Source organism: Platalea leucorodia (assembly GCF_965183815.1).
Source record: "Platalea leucorodia genome assembly, chromosome: 18".
Classification (NCBI taxonomy): domain Eukaryota; kingdom Metazoa; phylum Chordata; class Aves; order Pelecaniformes; family Threskiornithidae; genus Platalea; species Platalea leucorodia.
In genome coordinates, this window is record NC_138840.1 from 2,652,772 (window position 1) to 2,669,972 (window position 17,201).

The 17,201-nt window shown below is 48.0% G+C and overlaps 1 protein-coding gene across 13 annotated transcripts in view; it reads right to left on the bottom strand.

Annotated features, from left to right (window-relative positions):
• SCMH1 (Scm polycomb group protein homolog 1) overlaps nt 1–17,201 on the bottom strand; it is a 74,731-nt gene that overhangs the window by 55,472 nt on the left and 2,058 nt on the right. For 6 of the 13 annotated variants that reach the window (XM_082329726.1, XM_082329734.1, XM_082329723.1 and 3 more), the window contains exons 2-4: nt 9,098–9,211; nt 8,056–8,205; nt 2,210–2,271 (exon numbers count right to left, since the gene is read on the bottom strand). The exons of 3 other annotated variants lie outside the window; for them this stretch is intronic. The gene's annotated coding sequence lies outside the window, so the exon portion shown is untranslated. Of the gene's footprint in view, nt 1–2,209; nt 2,272–8,055; nt 8,206–8,403; nt 8,490–9,097; nt 9,212–17,201 lie in introns of all 13 variants that reach the window. 4 more of the 13 variants (XM_082329728.1, XM_082329730.1, XM_082329727.1 and 1 more) reach the window with 4 other exon arrangements.

The window sequence follows — 17,201 nt, forward strand, 5'->3', positions numbered from 1 at the left end:
TTTAATCCCAATCAAAAGGTACACAGTAGTCTCATTGCCTCTCTCATAAATAGCGTGTGTGTTTGTGCATACTTGCGAAAGGAGTAAAGTTTCTTTTCCTTTCAATAGCGGAAGGTAATCTACATGCGAAAGCTTATTTACAACTTTTAATGCTTCTTTTCATAATTTTCTTCAGTCACTTTTACTAAAAGCTAGCAGTCATGGTAGGAAAAGTCCCCTGGCCATAAAACGTGGGGTGAAAGGTGTTATGTAAAGGCACCAGACAAGCATTCACCATCTCTGGCTCTGCACCTCTGCTGTCGGCTCAGCTCCCCCGGATGCGAGGACTTTCTGAGGTACCTAAACGCGAATCATAAATCCCACGCGTTTGGCACGGGACGGGTGCTCCTGCGCCACTCAGACGGCTTTTGAGAAGCTGCTTCAGCCTGAGCACTTCAGAGCCCTACCTGGCAGGAATGTGTAACCCTTCCCTGCAGAAGTACTGGGAGGTAAAATTCATGACCATGTGTGAGATGCTCAGGTACGATTTGTGGAAGGCTGCAGCTCGGGAGGAGAGGGGAAACTACTGCACCCTCCGTCCTCGCGCGGACGGCAATGGGAGTAACCCTAACTACTTGTGAAGCACGCAGATGACTGCTGGTGTCCCTCGGCCAACACTGTAGTGGGCTCCCAGCAAGATCTCATGTCATGGAAGGGAATGAGACATTGTAAATGTTGCTCCTATTAAAGGGGAAAAAAAAAAAAAAAAAGGTGACTCCTCCCCAAAGGAGAAGACTCAGGCTGCGTGGGGACTCCCACTCTGCTGAGAGCCCCGTGGGTGCAAGCCTGGGGACGGCGCGCTCCGAAATATGCTTCCAAGAAACCATCCAAATGAGATGGCCCCAGCCTGACTCCTGCCACCCTTCGTGGTCCTCTGCCACAGCTTTGCACCATCCAGCTCCCCCGTACGTTCTCACACACAGGACAGCAACACGTGGTTTCATCCTGCAAAATGATAACTCAAAAACGAAAACAAAAAAAAAAGGCAAAATATTTAGCGTGCTTCAGGGCCACGTAATGCCCAGAGAAGAGCCAGAGCCAAGCCCCAGGATGCGAGCGGCAGCCTGCCTGCCCCGGCGGCAGCCAGCCCTGCGCAGCGCAGACGCGAGCCACCAGCCTCCCTACGTCCCAGGGCCAGGGACCAGTCTCTGCCCGCTCTTCTTCAGCCACAGAGACACAGCCTGTGTACCCCAGCCCTCCTGAAACTGGTATAAGGTGGGCTTTACTAGCCTAAGCTTGGGAACTGGTAATTCCCACTGGCTGTAATTTCGTTCTGTAGTTGCCCAGAGAAGCTGGCAAAATCTCCATCCTTGGAGATACTCCAAGCATCGCCGGCTCCCACCCTGAGAGGCCTGGTCTAACCTTGAAGCTGAGTCTGGCTTCAAAGCCAGCCCAGCTCTGCGTGCGGGGCTGGACCAGACAACCTCCAAAAGTTCCTTCCAACCTGAAACACCCGAGGATTTTATGTCACCGACAACCGACTGGAAGGCAAGCGGAATCGCCCTGTAGGCTTTAGCAAGCCTGAAACAGCCCAGTAAAGAAGACAGACTTCAGTCTAGAGAGAAAGCGAAGGGCAGCACAGGCAAGCTCACGGGCACGGCAGGACAGGAAGAAACGCAGTACAGACGTATGGGGTCTTTACACTGTTCAGGGACTGAAGACTGAAAAAAATCTTAAAGTAATAAATAGCGGAAGCTACAGCTTGGTATCCAAGGGGGAAAAATGGGCTATCCACACAGATAGATCTTCCTGAATGACCTCAGACACGAACATGCCCCTGATGAGAACCTCTTGGCTGGGTCAATGACAGGAAGGAGAAAATCTTACTTTTGCATCAAATAAAGCATTTGGGATTTCCATAGCCCAGCATGTGCTGCAGCACGCCACCTCCAGAACCCGACACTTGTACAAAGCTGCATACCAGAGTTAAAACTCTCCTCTTTTTCACAAGCTGTATTTCTCACGCTTGTGGATATCAAGATAACCTTGCAAGCACAGACCACAGTTTTACATGGTGTTGGTTTCCAGAGTTTACACCCTGAAAGGACAGATCAATGTGAAAATTCAGTTCAGCAGGATGCTACCTTAAAATCTAAAAAGGCCAACTGATTTGCTGCCTTTTGTAGCAGATAAAGTGCTTTTCCCACAGTTTCAAACAACTTCCACTCACCGAGATATCAAAACTGCCAACGGCTCCACTGAACTGTCATGGGCTCTAATTCCCCATCATTCCTACAAGACAGCAAAGTCAGTACAAATACTGCGGCATACCAAAACCTGAAAGCATAGAGACAAAATGAAAAAGTTTGCATTTAATTGCAGAAAGGCTAGGTTACCAGTTGCATTATTCATGTTCATATTTAATTCATTTAAAACATCCAAATTTAAATTTAAAGACAGCTGCAACAAACATTCCCACTTGCCGTAGCAAAGCAGCACAGAACTTGACACAATTTAAGTTCAGCTTGCAACGAGTACACGGGACCGCAGCTGTTAAACACCTTTGATATGAGTAAGATCACATCAACTGAGTTGATATAAAGTAGTTCAGCTTTTGTAAAATGAAACTATCAAAAGCAGGATTTAAAAGACTAGAACTGATTAGTAATAAAAAGAAGAGACCCCACAGGAGAGGCATATAAAATAATGAATAGCATGAAGGGAGTGAACTGGGGACTCCAAATTATCCCTTCCACAATGCAGCAGGGCAAACCTATAATACCAAAAAAACCCCAAGTATAGACCAGGGAGAAGGAAGTTTTATTTATTGGAAACTAACAGACATGCAACTTCCTCACGGAGGATGTTCTCAGGACAAGTAAACCAGTAACACTACAAAAGGACAAAGACATTCAAAAGCAAAACAGCATTTACAACTGTATCAAAGCACGAAAGGCCCAGGCCATTGGTACTCACGGCTCAAGCAAGAGCTGGCTGAGAGGTGGGGTGAGCAGCCGAAGCCTGCCCACCCTGGTACCGCGTCAGCTGCCGCGTTTTCGCACGGAAAAGCCGAGCACTTGCCTGCCTGCCAGGCTGCTGGCACCAGGTCACGGCCAGAGGCAGGACACCAGCGTGAGACGCGGTTTTGTTAGCACCCCAGTGACTCCCTGCATTGGTTTACACCGAGATTTACACCTCGGATGTATTTTCCTTTTCCTTGTTCAAAAAATAAAGGCAGCCAGGCTGGGAAGAGCATCCCAGGGCATTCGCCGCTCAGACTGCCGCTCTCTCCGGCAGCCACACCGCACAGCCCTCAGCACAAACATCACCGAAATGCGTCTTAATCTAATTAAGTTCTCCCCCCCACTGCTCTTACCAACAGGCTCTTCCAAAAGCTCATCCTTATCATCCCTAAGGGGAGAATGATTCAATTTACCTGTGCCAGACTGGAAGGGACCTTCAGGGTTATAGGGTAGCCTGCTCTGCAATATTCTTCCACTAAATGTTGCAACTGCAACGTCAGTAAAACGAAAAGTGAGAAGATGTGGGTGGAAGATACCGTCACAGCTATACAGGCCTCATAAGATGCATGTAATCTCTTTATCTACAAAGCCTCCACTCCTCCGGAGTGCATAATTATGAAAAGAGTTAAAGCCGAGGTTCTTAATGTCTCTTCTAGGCACTTCTTTATTCCACTAAAGGCACCACTCGCATCTGAATTATTTCCTGGGGTTGTTTGGACTTCCTATTATACAAGGAAGATTATGGTGAACCTTGGGATGGAGGCCAAGTCAGTTCACAGCGCTACCATGTTTGATTGAAAGGGTAACTGAAGTTTTCTTGACAGCGTGCCAAGCTTCAGACCTCTTTGGACAATGCAGTTGCCAGCAGGCAAGATGTTTTCAGAAAGAAGAGGAAGAAAACTACCAACGGTGAAGCTGAAAAATGGTTTTATTAGGTCGGATACATACCCCACAGATTAGGGTTGTGGAAAAAAAAAAAGACAACTCTGCATATTGCCAGAGGACTGTGAGAATGACGCTTCTTGGAAATCCCATGGGACAGCAACAAGAGAATCCTGACGGTTTCTCATAATGCAAAATGTCTGCAGCCATTGATTTTTTTTCCCCACAAAAGCATGGGTCTTGAGCACCGCGAGCAGTCCAGCCAGTAAAAATCCCTTCCACAGAACCTCTGCTTCAACTGAGTTTTTCTTTATGGATATCTTTCCATCAAACACTATCAATGTTTCCAATAATAAAGAGCTATCCCTTACGAATTCCCTTGGGAAATGTGAGGGAAGCATGATCCGTTCCTGCCCGTCAAGGGTGACGGCAGCGCTGCCGTTCCCGCTTCCCAGCTGGAGGCTCAGGCCCTGCTGGGTCCTGTTTCAGCACCATTCGGGAAGCCCACACGTGCACCACGGGTTACACAGGAGCGTCCACATGCGTCCCGACCTGATCAGAAAACCAGGCACAGAAACACGATGAGCAGATCCATATAACCACCTCAGCCTGCTCATTTAACACCTTTCTTTGCCATTTTTCATTTCTATGGTGGAGAAAGAAAGGCACTTTCAGCCTACTTGAGAAATGAGAGGACTGCCAGCATGTGATTTGAGAAACTTCTTACCTCTCTTGGTTTTCACACGGACTTAGCTCCTCAGATTTCTGCCTGACCTGTGGACACGATAACTTTTGCTGGCCTAAAATCATGGTTTTCCCCCTCCAAGCGTGCTCTGGTGAGCCAGCCGACTGACCCCTCTCTTCTGGGTAGAAGCCACTGACCAGCAGACAGCTCCCAGCACCACCCTGAACACCACCCTCCACAGCCGACACGGAGTACTAAACCAAAATGACAAACAAATGCTTACGCGGGACCTGGAGGAAACTCTCAAGAGCGAGTAGCTGCAAAGTTTGAAGAGGCGAGTCAGAATTTCTCTTCACCAGCCGCTTTATTTCCTTCCACCTCCCTGTTATCGTCCTGGACAAGACTGGAGTTTTCTTTCTCCTTGTCTGCGCAAAGCCACATTTTGGCAGCGCCGAGCAAAGGCTGATGGAGCTACAGCACCTCTGAAAGCATCTCTCCTCGTTAGGTCTCGAGGGTCCTTACATTCCTACTCGGAAATTTTTCAAAGAAACGCTGTAACAACGGCTGTTGGTATTTCCATCTGGAGTACTGATCCCCTTGTGTGATCTGAAATATCTGATGGCTGCAAACCATTACTCCTCTTTCTACCAGAAGGATTTTGTGTCATTTCCAACATCTCTCTCTCTCTGGAACTAATTTTATCTTTCTACCATGTAAGAAGTGGACTGATAAACTCCAGACTTCACGACTGGCTCCTCAGAAACACATTCTTGTGAAAGATGTTAAGACACTGAGGTGTCTCGAAGATGTGATCACAACCAACACACTTCCTTAGCCCCTGAGCCAAGTCTCAGGGGAGAACATATTTTAAGAGAGAAAAAGACATGTAAAAAACTTGGATAGACCATGTCTCTACAATGAAAATATCGACTTTATGGCTTCCTTTTGAACACCTTCAGGTTGGAGGGGAGAGGAGATGGGTCAACCTCCTAGCAAATGACAGCTGGATCATCAGACACTGCTGAGTTGAGCTCAAGGGAACGCCAGAGGCTCAGGATGAGGGTGAAAACCAGGGACCGCTGGAAGGAATCACTCAGCACCGCGAGGGAGGCTGCAGCAGTTACCACCTCTCATGGCTGCGGAGGAAACGAAATAAAACCTTGCAGGATTCCAATAAAGGTTTCCTTCTCTCTCAAAAAAAAAACCCCAGCATGGGCTTTGGCTCAAAATAGAAACATCTTTCTGTGTATCACTGCAAGCAGACCTTGCTCTCCACAGAGATTCAAGAGGTTGCAGTAAAAACTACACGCTTGGCACGCTCCAGGAACAGGATACCCAGGCCGAGAGAAACGGAGAGAGGAAAAGTCTTTAAAAAAAAAAAAAAAAGGCAGGTGAGACAGTCTGGCTTGAGTCTGCTAAGAGGAAGCCCCTTAACATATTGAATCTTTTCAGTACAGACTTTTCTACTGACGAGCTGGGAGTTAAAGCCAGCCTGCTCCACATCTGCCATTTCTGTAGCAATGGGAGTGAGCACTCTGGCCCTTCAAATCCTCTTTAAAAACACGGGGGTTGACTGCTGCAAGAAATTCACACATTGTTGAAAAATCACAACTGCTTTTGTTTTAAGACTGGTATTGTTTTGCTTCTTAAAAAAAAAAAAACAAACCCACAAACAGAAAAAAAAACAGTGCAAAACCTAAAGCCTCCCCATGCAGGGCAACAGAATTACAGAATGGTTTGGGACCTTAAATGAATGGAAGAGAATGGAAGGGACCTTAAAGATCGCCTAGTTCCAACCCTCCTGCCATGGGCAGGGATAAACATCAAGCAGAGGATCCTGTGTTGCTCCTCCCTGAGGCAGCACCGTGTTCAAGGCTTGGAGCAAAGACCTGGGCTGCCTTCCATTGCCAGCGAGACAGGGAATGGCCACCATGAAGACGGGCTGATGTGGCGTAGACTTAAGCTGACCATACAAAACCAAGCCCCTGTCACTGCAGTTGGGGTTAAGGAAGCTTCATTAAGCTCCAGAATTATTTCAGCAGATCCCTTCATCGCTGGTCCTGCTGCTGAACTGACTTTCAGGCTTTGCGTCACTGTTGCTTCTCCTTCGGTGAGCAATGCCCATGTACCACATCGCCATGGGAATGAGGCCACCAAGTCCATGGCTCACCATAAATGTTCTGAAGGAGCCCTGGGAAAAGCAGCAGGTCTCTGTTTCTGGGTGTTAAGCTCCAGTGGAGCTCTCCCAAATGTACTATAACAGAAACCAAAACAGAGGACTGACTTTTTGGGCAGGTGAGGCACCTTTTACATGTAGTAAATCGAGGGACTGATGACTTACCAAGTGCTATATAGGAAGAACACGCCAAAGCAAGGATTGAATCTGTGTGCCCTAGGCTGATGTTTCTGCTGCTGAACCATCTGTGTTATAACTATTCAGTGTCAGCAGGACTCACACAGTCAAAACTTAAAAGTTTTCTGCCTTTAGAAGAGGAATGGCTTGGGCTACAGCAGTGGAAGCTATCTAGAGTGGCATGCCAGTGTACCCAACACCCAACCCACAGAGATCACCTTGAAGTAGAGGAGAAAGTTTATGACACGCGGCACTCTGTAGCTCAGACCCCGGCGCATTCTGACCATACCCCAACACCCTGACGGTAGGGAGCCCGGCCACGTGCCAGTTTTGCACATACCTGGGTTTGCTCTCAAAGCAATCCTGGGAGCACGGAGAGACGCAGAGATACGGTGCACCCCAGCAGGCCTCTGCGCTGGGTCACGCATCCCCCATCGCCCGGGGACGAGCCGGAGGGCACACACTGAGAGCAGGGTGCAACGCGGAGCACCCTCTCCCGTGAGGGTGCACCCAGCCTGCGGAGCTCAACAGGGAGGCCAAACTGATGCAGGCGGTAAAGAAAGTTTTGCAGCAATGTGGCTATTTTAATCTGCACTGAGCCACATGCCAAGTCCAAAAGCTATTAATGAAAGCAGATGGCTTACAGAAGACCTTGAAATGGGATTCTGCCCATGACAGTTACAAAGTCACCCCATACAAAAGCACACAATAGGATGCTTCAAAGTCTTTAAATAAGTATTAAAACAGGAGTACATAAAAAAAAAAAACAGTGCATGGCTTCCATATCATCACCAGGCAGTAAGACAGGCACAACCTTCTCGCCCAGCTACACGACAGGCTAACGCAGCACCCCTCCCACAGTAAATCATGACTGCTTTTCCAGACAGCAGTTACACACACAATGTACGTGGCCCCAGAAACGTGCCCCAATGTGTAAACTCTTTATAGGTCTCTGTTCAACACCCATTATATATATTCTACAAAAAACTGTTTAATTAACCTTATACTTACTCTCTGCTGGACTGTATCTTATTAAAAACTAAGCTCTTTATGGGATGGGAGATATGGGAAGAAAGTATCAGCTGGATAAATATATACATGATTTGTAATACTAACAGACAAAGTGAATGTACCTTAACTCCAGGAAGACAAGATACACCCATGTCCCTAGCAAGGGGAAACATGAGGTAATCCAGAAAGAAAGGTCTGACTTCCAGTTGTGTCTCTATTGGAAATGTCACGACAGACTGTGCAATGATGCCGCAAGCTGGACGTGCGAATTCCTGAAAGAAGATTTTGCATTAACTATTTCTAGCAATCTAAGTTTGATAAAGTTTCAGCATAACATCCTCAGGAGACCATAAGCAGGAAAAGACAGCTTGAGGGGGAATAAAAAACCCAAAGGGATGGTAATTAGGGGACACAACAGAAATGTAAACACGGAAAGCCTTGGAAAGCCACGTCCCGATCCCTTACGTTACCCTGTATCTTGCAAGCACTCCAGCACGGGGGAGGAGGAGGAGGAGGATGCTCCCCAGGGACAGACACGCAGGGCAAGGCGTTTCCACTGAAATGGCAGAAAGGGAGAGGAGAGCTCCGGGAGCAGAGGAGAGCAAACCAGCCCTGAAGAAAAGGTCAGGGACAAAATCGCCGCTCTCTAATGAGCTAAAATACTAGAGACGTGGGAGACAATGATGGTTACGTACACCTAGAATTGCATTTTCCTGTCTTCTGCTCTCCTTCTGTAACCGATCCTAACAATTAAATTGAATGCTTAGGGAAAACACACAGGATGAAAACTTTCATCTTTAAGTCTCACATGGTATCAAAGCAACCTCTAAGCATGTTACTTAGGGTGCGTAAGGTGCTCTCTTCCCTCACCCAGCACAAAGTAACGACTTTCTCTGGAGTTACGCATTTCTTAACCTCCTGGGGTCCAGCACCAACACAGTCACCTCCTTACTGGCAAGCAGCACTGGGGGGGCTCACGACTCAAGTCACACTCAAGGGTGAATTCTTCATAGATCCGTATACAAAAGCCTGTCCCTGACTCACCATCCACACAGCCAGCCTTCCCAGACCTGTCCAATACTGCCCTCCTGAACCTGTTTTCTCAGAGAAGACAAGGTAAGATGACCCCTTCAGTATATATCTCCTTAGAGTGACAAAACTCACGGTCTCCCCTGAGCAGTACAGCCAGATTCAGAGTCAAGCTCTTCCCTCCAACACCCCCAGCAGCTGATTCTTCTTGTGCAAACAGGGGACAGAAGGGAAAAAGTTCCTACCGATCTGCAAAAGAAATGAAAAAAAAATAAAAAAAAAAATCTCCGAACCCTCACAGTATGGAGCAGAGCCACACAAACCTGGATCTACCCCTGCTAAAGCTGAAGAGGAGTCGGTCTCTGCTGCTTGGAGGAAATGAAGCCAAACCTTGCGGGAGGGAAGGAGCGATGGCCGGGAGGGCGAAGGGAGAGGCTGTGCCATTCCTCCTGCTGCCTGGCCGCCCCCAGCCCCGCCGCAGCCTGCCAAGGCGACAGGGCTGCGCGGGAGAGGAGAGCCCACAGAAACTCGCTGGACCCCAGGGGCAATGGCGTGCCAGGGCAGGAAGCAAGCATCTTTGTTTTATTTTCTCGTTTGTGTAGAGAGATATTAATTCATCTATTTCTTAGAAAAAGGAAAGGAAATTGCAGCAGTGCAGCACATCAAGAGACACTGGCTCACCGAGGACGGGTATTAATTACTGCTTTCTATTTTTATCCTGTTTATAACTCTGGTCTCATCTGTGACTTAAGGAGCTAAAATCCCAGGAGTTAAAACTGTAAATCTACTGAAATAGGTGAAATATCCTCTACAGGCTGCAAAGTCTGGATACAAAGAAATTCTAACAAGTGCCCATCAAAACTTCTGTAAAATTTAATAAGAAAAGAAAGAGCAATCTAGCAGTACACAGAAATGTTATCTCAAGAGAATTACTCCCCGAGAGGAAAAACCACTAGCCGATTCCTGCAAGAAACCCTGAAAAGATTGCTTTTAATTATGTAAAGAAAAAGTTGCTAGGCTGCTTTACATTCCTGAAGGGCCAAGAGTTTGGAAAACTAAAAAATACATTGTGTGGCCCTCCACTGTTGTCTGTACAAGACACTACGAAATCTCTTATTTTGGCAACAACACATACATACGGTAGATGCCAATATTAAAAAAAAAACATGACCACAAGCAAACAAAAGTCCATCCTGCAGCTACGAAAGTATGTTCGGTGTCTGCCAAAGAGCTAATCAAAAAAACGTACTCTTATAGACTGTATCTGCTAGACATTAAACTACCTGCTGGACATTTTGTACAGCTTATAAAGCCATAAAATATCACAGGGCATTTACAGATCTTCCAGCTGACAACAATATGAAATAACCGAACAGACCCAGAACAGACCGAGTCCTCTGGTCAGGCATGGTGAATAACGCTGAATATATACTGCCACATACACAACTCGAAATTGTGCCAGCAAGGCACAAGACGAGAGCAAAGCTCATAGTGATGGAAAACGAGCCAAGATAACAAAGCCATCCCTCAGCCTCACTGTAATGCTGGAACAGCAGCTGGACTGCCCAGATTTACAGTGCAGGGGCTTGGATAATGCCCAAGGGGAATCAGTTCCTCCTGCCCTGTCTGGGGCACAGGCAATTCACCACCAAGCGAGTCGCTACCTCCTGCCATGCTGGGGAACGTGTGGCACTGCATGGCCACCCAAAAATCTCCGTTTCAGGGCTGTGGAAATGACAACATGGACTTCACCTCTGGAGACGCGCGATGAGCCAGGAGGACCGGCTGTCTGCCATGGTTTATTTCCCTCGTGGTAAGAGCCAAGGGCTCCAGGGGAGCAGCGAGGTGGTGGCCTCGCTGGTCAGAGCTGATACCTGTTGCCAGTCACCCACCAATATCTTCTGGATGATGTCATGTCAGCCGTACATAACGTGAGGTACAGCAGATATTCTGCTACAGAATAAAAAAGTGTTTTACTGAGTCATCTGCACACAAGGACAGAAATACTAATAGCACCAAAACCTGAAAGGTATAAACTGCCACCACCTAGGGAATAACGTGGGAACCATGCATTACACTGTTACTGAACGAGTAAGAACTACTAACGCAGATGTAAATCAACAACAATCCTAACACTTGGTGGCTGAGAGCACACCACCACGTTAGCAGAGTTTTCAGTCTTCCATCTGCAGCTGATACTCTAATGGAAACCCAACCTGAAAACTCTTTTTAGTGATGCTGCACTACCTCAAGGGTTATTTTCTTTAAGAGTCTGCCTAACAACTCAGCACACGAGCTGATGATGAGGATGTCTCCACCGTCTTTTTGCAGGCAGGTGCAAGCTCACCAGACGCCAGAAACTCTGAGCTGGACCTGTGCAATTGCCATCAGTACACCGCTGCCCACCCAAACGCAGCAGCACGCAGCTACAAGGCTCCCAGTTCAGGGCTGCCTCGCATTGGGCTTGCTACCAGCAAAAAGCAGGGAGTATCGCTTTCCACCTGCCAGGTACTTCTCACCAGTCTTGCCGGTCTGGAGAGCTGGCGTAGGGCCGTTCTTATCGCTGTAGAGACATCCAGCCCCCAGAAGCGTTCAGACGACTGCCTGACAACACAAACATGCTCTAGGTACACCTGATAGCGAAAAGTTTCAGCAAGGACTTCTGCAGAAGCAAAATGGAAATAAAGTTATGAGGTTTAATACATAATGAGACTAAATACTACAGTGGCAACGAGTCGCAGGCGCTGGGCAGACAGGAGGGCAGGGGCACTGTAAAGACATTGTGCACATTTGTTGCTGCAGTCTCTCCTTGCGGGGCTGCAGGAACAGTCAGACACTGCCAGTACAAAAACACAATCCAGGAAAACACAGGAGCCCCAGAGATAACAATTAGCAGATACTAGCGGCTAGAAAATACAGTAAGGAAGCAGGATAACTGTGCTACAGAAATCTTCATGCAATGCAGAGAGCTTCAGTATCATTACTGCTTTACAGCTAGGAGTCCGCCCCAGCCCATCCGGGCTTTGCGAGGCAGTAACTCTCATCCCGGGAAAGAATTTGAGAGTGCCTCATCCCTTTTTTCCCCTTTTCTGAAAAAAAACCCACAGCCTATTGCAACTGTAGATCTCTCCCTGAAATGCATCGTAACAATTTTATCGATCACTGAAATGAAGAAATGTTATGATAACGCCTTGAAGTTATTAGGAAGAGCCATCATAGCATGGAAAGGGATGGAAATCAGCTGCAGACCATGAAGTTCCACAGCAAATGCACATTTCATAAAATGGTCAACCACAGGCAAAGGAGGTACAACCCCACCCCGTGACAGAGAACAATATTCTGCTCCTTCCTACTCAGCAACAGTTTTATCAGCAGCATCTCTATATCATGTTTTGAAGTAATGTAACATTTAACGTCACCTTGTTGATTTTTATAAAACGTATTACTAGCCAAAAACTCCGTAAGATGCTCGAGATGCGCATTTTGCTACAGAAGTATGAGACAACTGGGGAATTCATGATATACAATTTTAATAAAACACACGTCACCTCAAGCACCACATTTTCGCTGACAGATCAAGGACTGTTAGTTATGGCCAATACAACACGAGGAGTCGGGACCAGGGCTTCCCGGCTGCCACACACGTGTAATTAAATACACAGCAGTGCACGAGAGCCAGCAGACGCTCTCTGAACACAGAAGGGAAAGGCAGAAAGGAAGATCAAACTCTACACAAATGATTGCTTTTACATTTACAGAATTTTTCTTCTCTTTGGTAGCCTGCCAGAGAAGGTGAAATGTCAAAACGACGGGGTTAAAGCACAGCGATACTGGCGCAAATTCAAGCAAAGCTCCTTAATCATCCGAATAGTCAGGCACTGGAGTAGATTACCGAGGAAAGTCTGAATCACCATCATTGGAAATCTTTAAGAACAGCTGAGACAAACCTCTAGGAAACACTACACATAGGTAATCCTTCAAGGTCACTTCTAGAAACGCTGAAACAACCAAGACTTTCTTCATAAGTATATATCTGATCATACAACCACTGCAGTATTTTGATGGACTGTAGCATGTTTTTTTTTTTAAATTTGCCGGAACAAGACAAAAAAAAAAAAAAAGCAAACAAACTCAGCGTATAGAGAGCGGCAGCCTCTGGGCTGCCTGAACATTCGCTCGACTTATTTTTAGAAAGTGGAATTGGTGCAACTTCCTCCTCGGTCCACATCAGACTTCATCGGCTCTTCTGCCTGCTCACTGCGCCTTCACTTTAGTAACGCCCCGTCTGTGTACAGCAGAAATTTCTCCTACCTTACGCACGCCGCTTGGGCAGGAAAGGCCACGCTCCGGCAAACGAGGGGAGCGGGGAGGAGAGGGCTTCTTTGCAGCGGCAGCAGCAGGGAGGGGAGCGCCTGCTTGGAGGTGCCCGAACGCGCTGCAGAGCGCACCCAGCGCGTTCAACCCCGGCTTGGGGAGCCAACCTCACCCTAACGCGGTCACCTCTGCAGACCGGCTGCATTCAGGGACACAAAGCAGCACGGTGCGGACGGCGTTTCGTGTTGCCGGCAGCCAGAGCCAAGCCCAGTTTCTTGCCTTGGAGAAGTGCTGCTCGTCCCCCCACGACGCGTGTGCAGCCCAGTCCGGCTTCCTAAGGGCTCCGCTTGCTGGCTGCTGGCCTCCCCGGCGGGCTGCAGGCAGCAGGGGACACGGGGAGGGCAGGCAGCCTCTGGCAGGAGGCCCAGGGAGGCTCTGCAACCGCCAACAGCCAGGAGGTAGCGGAGAGGGAACATAAGCCACCCCCCTGCCTCTTGCCGGAGACGCAGCTGGACGCGCATCCCACAGCTTCAAACGCGGGCGGAGAGGGCTCGGCAGGGTGGGAGGAGGCAGGGGCTTACTCGAAACAGGGAAGGGAAAGAGAGGCCCAGGAGCAGGGGATAAGGTGTGGCCCTCGCACAAGGGGAGATCAGGGCGGACAAAAGCCGGCGCCGGGCTCTGGCTGACGGGAGGCGTTGCAGCCCTGCCTCTTCCAGGCGGGCAAGGCGATTGCAAACGGCATCCGATGAGACCGTGGCTCACTTGGTGCAAACCGGCTGCAGGCCAAAGCAACGCTGAGCTTTTCACACTGCACAGTGCTCTGCCAATGCTAAACTGAAAGAAACAGCACAAGCGTCCTCCAGCTCCACCCCCCCCAGACACAAATTCCTTGCTGGAAAGCAACTGCTTTTCCCAGCAGGACCTTTCCCTGGAGCCAGACATCAGCAGTACCCTGGGGGAGCTCAGAAGGGTGCGCCTACCCCCAGCACACCCAAGCAAACTGCAGCAGATGTAGCTCCAGCAATGTGTGAACCAAACCCGCCCCCTCGCCACAGTATCAGGAGAAAGGACCCGACGCAGTGCCCGGTGCAACGCTGGAAGGGCCAGGAGAGGGGAGGAATCGCATGTTTCTCAATGGGTAAAGACGGAGCTTCACAAATTTCCACTGGCATCTACTCCTACGGTTTCCGTTGTTAAAAACAAAACCGAGCCATGGGGAGGTTTCTGGACTGTTCACACTGTGTCAGTCTGGAAAACATAAGAGCTAATTGAAGCTGGGTAACTCGGAGCACATCGGCTGGGAGGAGGTATCTCCAAAAGGAAGTAGGCTTCTGGCTGGTGCTAATATCATTCGATCTACAACACATACAAAAAAACTTCCAAGCAAGAAATGGAGAGTGGTGTACGTACTTCAGAGGCACAAGCTTGTCCCAGGGGAAAAAAAACAGTCCTTCGCTGAACTCTCACGTCAGCTCCCTCGTGTTGGTGATGGCCGTATCGACTCACCTCCGCTCTCGCTTCCTTATCTCCAATGACCAGTTACCAACCAGACAGTGGAGCTGCAAGGGTGACTTACCGCTCCCGATAAAGTCAGATCTCAGGAAGACAAGTGCTGGTAGACTCCTCTACAGCAGCTTAAGACATCACCCTGTCCAGCTGGCCTGTTGGACGAGGCTGCCATGCAAACAGCAGAGGCAGCAGAACGGACGTTCATCTTTTCCTTCAGTTCACGGCCAAATTCTTGAACTTTTGCTCAGGATGAGTCTGCATAAAACCGCAGGACTATGCACAGCAAGAGCGGAGGCACAGACACAAACTCTGATTAAATCCCTGCTACAGTGGCAGAAACATTTGGTCAGTGTCTGAGCGAACCCTGCAGAATGCAGTATCGTATAATGCCGCACCTAAATCTGCTAGAGGTTGTCTGTCAGAAACCTCTGTGAAAGAGCTAAGTATTATTCTGTTTTTTTAAGGAAATTTAATGCAAATGGAGATCTCTGGGAACTAAAGTTTTCAGCACCAGCCAGGCTGCAGCAATGCCCCTGTACCCAACTCTCCTCCTGCTTGGTGAGAGCTCACGACTGAAGCTACCTCTGAAATTTCCTATCAAGGGAGACTGCCCTGCGGGACCACCAGCAAAGAGCACAGTTCTGCAGACAAGAGGCAGTGGCGATCTCCAGTGCTCAAGTGCTCTCGCCAGATACTGGTCTGGCACCACCAGCCCAGGCCACTAGACATGGATGAGCCTTGTTCGCTCCAAGCCCAGTGAGACCTGGTGATAGAGATGGAAGATTTCATGTGCTTCCTGCTACTTTCACACTTGCATTATCACTTTAAACATTGAGCAAGCATTTTATAAAAAGTCACCCCTGTTAGATATTTAAGCTTGGTAAGAAAGGAGTACTTCACAAACGTATTTAAAAGAAAAAAAAAAAAAAGGCATTTTCCTTTAGGACTAGACCCTGTCATCCTGCAAATAACGTGGGATGAAATGCTGTTCACGTCACGCGGCTTGGAGCGCACGTGCTACGCGAGGGCGTACCGCTGGGATGAAGGAAGGGGTCAGAGTTATAGTCCTGTTACATTGAGAGTTCAATTGTGGGGATGATTTTTACCTTGACACGTTTCTGAATTATGTAAAATATAAATATATGCAGGAGATTAACCACCTTGCAAAAGCGGCTGGCAGCTGGAGCTAATGCTCTGTCCTCAATGCATCTTGCTTCATTTCTCATGGATCCCTCCTGGCCATCTTGCTAGGAAACTTTTCAAACATAAATGGACAAGTAAACGACTCAAAATCTGCTTATCTCATCACAAACTGAATTTCAGTTGCATCCAAGAAAAAGGAAAAAAGACAGGGGGCTAGATGCAAACATTACGGCTTTGAGAGACCCAAACATGCCAAGCTTTAACTTACACCAGCTCTGAGCCCACGCCGCTAGCACGCTACTCCAGGTTTTGCAAACAGGAGTTCACCAAGCATGCCAAGTCCTTTGCCACAAACACACAGTTCAACGTGCAAATATGCAATCGTCTGATCTGCGTTCTTTTTCACATAACAGTACTTAGACATACCCAAATTGGGGTCATTTGGGCCCCCGTATTACTACTGCTCTGCAGAAGCTCAACTAGCACAGTCCGACCAAGCCCAGCCTGACCACAGCACTTGAAGAGAAGTGTGGATGGACAGCAGAGTCCAGAGAGGGGCAGAGATCAGCTGTGGTGACAACAAGCCCATGCAAAAAGAGCAGAGAAACAGAGCTTGTTCAGCTTAGGAAGAGAAAACAAAGTCTTCAAATGCTTTAAATGTAGCTGCAGAGGTGCAGGGAGTAGAGTGTTCTCCACGTGCCCTGGAAATTAGAGAAGAAGGAACAGGCTCAAAGTGCAAGACAAAGATTTAGATTAAACACCATGAAAATCTCTCTAATGGTGAGGAGGCCCGGGTGTCGGCGTACATCATCTGTACAGGATGTGAAATTGCCAGCAGGAAGAGCCTTAAAGAAGAAACGTTACTCAGGAAGGATTTAGATGTGTACCTGACCTTACCCCAGGGCTGGGAAACGACGACAACATCTCTGAAGGTCCTCTCTAGACATACTGTGTGTGAGGCTACGAAACAAAGTTTCAGAGATTCCTTTAAATTAGCTATATGGCAAGGACATAACCCCCAGACCACTCACATCCTAGTCTGACACACAGCTACTTGATGAATAACACCATCATTTTATACCCTAACAGCATCTTTCACTTACAGACACCAAACTGTGCTGCAAAATTCATCAAGTTTTCAAAGTGACTCAAGAGTTAAACGTTATTATAATTTTAGACACAGGAAAACAAGGGGGCACAGGCTCACAACTTGCAGGGGACGCCACTCGCGCTCCTGTTCTAAACACTGCATTTGCTTTCTTTCAATTAGCTA